At 42.6% G+C, this 5,095-nt stretch overlaps 1 long non-coding RNA gene across 2 annotated transcripts; it reads left to right on the top strand.

The window, feature by feature from the left end:
* Positions 1 to 1,358: 1,358 nt before the first annotated feature.
* On the top strand, positions 1,359 to 4,789 carry LOC116229829 (uncharacterized). Of its 2 annotated transcripts, none has more exons than XR_016470424.1 (3): positions 1,359 to 1,441; positions 1,912 to 1,991; positions 4,487 to 4,789. It is a non-coding gene; the product is annotated as an uncharacterized LOC116229829 (long non-coding RNA). The 2 variants fall into 2 exon arrangements; XR_004167117.2 differs by lacking the exon at positions 4,487 to 4,789 and adding an exon at positions 2,084 to 2,228.
* The last annotated feature ends 306 nt before the right edge of the window (positions 4,790 to 5,095 follow it).

Raw genomic sequence — 5,095 nt, 5'->3', positions numbered from 1 at the left:
TTTTTGTCCCTTCAAGAACATGTGTAAACCTGTTTTATTTCTTTCTGTTAAAAAATGAAGTGATTGAGATCAAACCAACAGCACGGAGTCCTGTTGGGGTAGTGTGACCCACCTAACACAAATAGTAACCAAATGTTCATGCACAGCTGAAGCCCTGGCCATTGGGGCACTGCAGTACTCACTGTCATTAAAGGATTAGCAGAAGCACAGCAGCATACGCAGGACATGGGTGTGCTGTGACCCTGTGAACCATAGCTGCCATGTCCCTACAAGAAAATATTTCATTCTTCTGGCTCATGAAGGCAGAAATTTCACTTAAACTGGCTAAAATGATTTTCCAAGGATAAACTATCAAACATTTTTCAACCTGTTAATTTTACTATTTCCTTCTCAAGTTTCCAGCCACCATTTCAACTGATGAAAAAATTCTGTCTACATTTTTTTTCCCAGTGACATTCTTCATGACGGAAACGAAGTGAGAATTTTATTACACTTAACAGAATGGACATGTACTAACAAATAAAGCGTACTACAAAGATCAACTGAAACACTTGTTGTTGTTAGTCATTTGATAGAGGTGGCTCATCACTGCACCAGACAGCACAGGATGCTTTCAGACAGGCAGGTAAGCATCATCTTTATAGGGAAAGATTATAGGTGACATATATCTGTGCGGTCAGTAGAATATGGGCAAAAACAAACTAAGCAGCTGAAAGGAAAACCCATAAAATGCAGCCAAAAAAGTATAAGACATCAGAAGGATTGTAATGTGGCCAAGTACTTTGTTTAGCCAACATTATTCAGGCAGCTGCCTTACTTGCTTCTATCAGAGGAGGAAAGCACTGTGGCACTCTGGGCACTAAGAACAGAAACGCCCACCGTTCCCACATTCTCATTTGGTGATGCTGGGACACTGCTTCATAGCAACCATGGGAAGGTGAAGTTCTACCTCTTGGAGGCTGGCCACAAAGCTCATTTAAAGCTGGAGAGGCTCACCTTCACAGAATCACAGAATCAGTCACAGAATCAAAGAATGGTTTGGGTTGGAAGGGACCTCAAATCTCACCCAGCCCCACCCCCTGCCGTGGGCAGGGCTGCCCCCCAGCAGCTCAGGCTGCCCAGGGCCCCATCCAACCTGGCCTTGAGCGCCTCCAGGGATGGGGCACCACAGCTTCTTTAGGCAGCTGTGCCAGAGCCTCACCACCTTCTGGGGAAAGAATTTCCACCTAACAGCCCACCCAAATCACCCCTCATATCTCCTGATGGCACTTCCCACTCAAGCTCTCATCAGAGGTTGTCTTTTAGGGAGAGAAAACCATTTCTTTTTCTTGAGAAAACCATTTCTTTGCACCATTTCTAGGCCTGTTTTTCCCAAGAGCCAACAGTGGAAGATCTCTGATACTAATGTATACCTGAGAATTTACCAATTTTGTCTTTAAAGGTAGCAATCATTTTGTTACAGTTAAAATGGCCACCTTTAGTTGCAGAACTAAAGAAAACCTCTGAAAATTTCTGACCAGCATGTTGGCACCTCTAACATGGGCAGGGAACTATCTAATCTACAACTGTATAAAGGAACACTGAGGAATGGCAAACAAAGCATTTACTAAATAACAGTTATTCAGAAAAGATCTCAATGCAATCATCAAAGATTATAGAGACAAGAAATAATTTGAGTTAAACTACTGGCAGAACTTTTTCTGAATACTAATGTAATTTCACTAAAGATAAGTGTTTCAGAAGGGTAAAGGGGCTGAGCCAGGAATTACAGTACAGTCTAGGCTAGGCTTTGCAGAGAGCAAGGGGAAACCCCAAGGCAGAAATGCTCATGTTAGGGCACCTGGCCAGTACTCCCAGTTTCTGAGGCCTCCCTCTGACTCACGTAGTTCCTCTCTGTTTCCTCTCTTGCAGGAGGCCTCCTTAGTGCAAACAAATCTGTGTTACGTGAATGTGGCCAGTTTAGCTGCTTAATGAGTACCTTTGGCAGAAAGGTAAGGGCAGCTGGTTTGTTGTTCAGAAACCTGGCCTTTCATACAGAGGCCTCAGGTTTCCCACATTTCTAAAGTTCTCTTTTGTTATTAAGGAGATGAATAAAGCAGTTATAAACCTCTCCAAACAAAATCCAGCCAGCCCAAGACTATGATCTAGGAACAGCATTTGTGGAATGAGGCAACGATGGGTTCCAGCAACACTAAACTTGTCATTTATACATAATTAAATCTTGCTATCCCTCCCATCAGCAGTGGATGCTGCCATCACAATGCCTTTGCCTGCAAAGTGCTGGGGCTGTGGGGCTGGGAGCACAGCCAAGCCAGGGTGCAACAAAGCAGGGCTCTAGGGACGTGCAAGATATCACAAAGCAAAGCTCCAGGAAAGCAATAGACCCTGATCTCCCCAAAAGCCTCCTATGGTTCTGTAGCTGAGCTGGCTTGCTGTGTGTACTGTGTGGAAATGGCTGCCTGTTGGGTTACTGCTGGAGTGGCCAAATATCACCAGAGGCAGCAGAATGTCCAGGATGGTCTGGTGCTATTTCCCTTCACCCTTCTGGAGGGACCCACGGGAGAAGTGCTGCCTGGTATGGTGGTTTGCTTTGGGTGTGGGTTTTGGATGTTTGCAGAGGGTAGACAGCCCCTCTCTACCACCAGGTGTACATGCACAAGTCTTTTGTCACCTGGGTGAAAAACCTCTCTGAACTCTCAGCACTGGCTGACAATCCCAGAGCATGCGTTTGTGGCTATTTTGACAGTTTTGCAGCCAGTATCCATGTAAAACAGCATGTAAGAGTCTATTTCGCTAGCACAGATGCATCCCCTTCCTTGAGAAGGGGTAAAAGCCCTCAGGACATCTTTGATTCTCTCACTGAAGCTTATCCCAGAGCAGCATTCATCTGCACTGACACCAGCCCTTTCCGTTCCCTGCCCTTCCCACACACCAGCATCCAGCTGGCTGAAACTGAGCCCAGCAAACTGTGTGTTTCCTTTTTATATCTATTCTTAATTGTAGCCCCTTCATCATTAGTTCCCACAGGACCATCAATAGCATATTTGTCTGACACAGGCAGCTTCACTGCTATAAATTCTCCACAGCCCATTGAATAGAGACTTTTTAATTAGGTTTCAGAAATTTTCCATTAGCAGAAAGACACTGAGAATTCAGATCTTCTGAAAAGCAAAGTATGTTAAAGATGGCAGTGACTTGATTTATAGAAATATTAATATTTTCATCCCTCTATTTCTGGGCATGAATTAAGAGATGTTTTGCTAGTGAATGTCAGTTGTGCAACAAATGAGAGCATATGAAGTATACTCTCAGGAATTCACTGCATTCTAGTAGGATGCTGAAGCCCAGTTCTAGGGAAATTACCAGTAACAAAAGACCCTTCCTCTCCATCACCTTCTGTCATCTTCAGCCATACACACATATAGTGAAAGCTGTTTGCAGCATAACACTTATGTCTCATTTGCAGGACTCCCAGGGCACCTTGAAGGCATCACCCTCAGCAACCCCACATGCTGACTGTACTGGCTCAACACCAGACAGGCTTTCTGATTTCCCAGCTCAGCTTTGGACCAAACTTCGGTTTGGTCCTCAAAGAGAAGCTTGCATGAGATGATAGAGAGCCACAGGCTGGTCTCTCCCTACAAAGGATTTTCCTTGGATCCCACCAATACTAAGAAACTGGTTTACAGTGCTCTCCAGATCAGTTCATATAATTTTTTGCCACTTAATTAATTAATTAATACTAATTAATACTGGTCACATTTGTAAACAGAGCCTGAAACCTAAATATCTCCCAAACTTTATTTTTTTGCCATGGTGCCTTTTGATTTCCCCTCTGTATGGAAAGATACCCTTTCCTGAGCTAATTTATGCTATAAATATGTCCTGAAATGGGTAAATTACATTATAATGTGTTTCTGATTTTGCCTGTGTGGAAAGAACAAAAACGTCTTGGAGAGGGAACAAGAATTGAAAGGGAAATGCTTTACTTCCCCTGCTAAAATGTGAGGAGATTTTGGCTTTGAAGGGAGGAAAATATTCTTTCCCTTTCAGTCTCTTTCCAAATCTTTACAGTTCACTTCACATGCTCATTCTCTTTAAAATCCTTAGAAGGAAAACTGCAAAGGAATTTTACAGCAAACCTTCTTCTTTCTTTTAAAATTAAAACAAAAAAACTACTTATTTCCGTCATTATTTTGTAATACCTTTGAAGAATTTTACCACATGGTTTTTCCCTGGAAGTTCTCCCATCTATTTTTTGTATTCTCTATCTAGCATTAGAGTTTAATATTTCTCCTATTTTTTGTCTGTTTAATTGGTACAGAACAAACACGTTCTCCATTCACTACTGTCAAATAGTTAATGGATATTCATAACAGCAATGTTTTCACAAATATAAAAAGAGCAATAACTTAAAATTGCTAAAAGCAGCAACAGTTTTGGCTCCACTGTGCCACCACACCACAGTAGGTATTTTTGCTCGCAGCCCACGTCATTTCCTGCTGCTCCAAACAGTTGACCTCAGCACATCAACATATGAAGATGGTGATCAGCTTTGGTATCTCCCTGTTCCTGGTGAGAGATGCTGAATGGATCCTGCCCTTCGTGACTGCACCAGCTAGCTTCCCTCCCTCCCTCCTCACTGAGAGAGGAAACCATCACAGGAGAACCATCCCCTCTTTCATCAGTGGCATCTTTCTTCCAGTGATCACAACTGATATGCAGGAATGGGTTTGCTTTGAGATCAGGTGAGTCTCAGAAGCATCTCCATTCATCATGGCATTTTCCATTCTGCAAAGTGGGACATTTTTAACAGATTTAGAATTTAAACCAAGCTGTATTATCTCGATTCTGAGCTTTGCACTTTCAGCATGTGATTAAACTCCAAAATTTAGGACAGTTTGAAAAGATTTTCCTAAAAATATAACAAAAAGCACAAGAAGTAATCATAAAATCATAGGATTGTCCAGACTAAGCCAGGCTAGATCCATCTTTATTCCCGATCTGATACCAGGCATGGCCAGTCACAGATGCTTACAGGAAAGCTTTAAGAAGGAGTACAGACCAATCTTTCTAGTAGGTCATCCCAGCCAAA

This window comes from Phasianus colchicus, chromosome 1 (genome assembly GCF_987193195.1).
Source record: "Phasianus colchicus chromosome 1, bPhaCol1.hap1.1, whole genome shotgun sequence".
Taxonomy (NCBI): Eukaryota; Metazoa; Chordata; class Aves; order Galliformes; family Phasianidae; genus Phasianus; species Phasianus colchicus.
The sequence above is the reverse complement of the archived record's forward strand: the minus strand, read 5'-3'. Positions and strand labels throughout refer to the sequence as shown.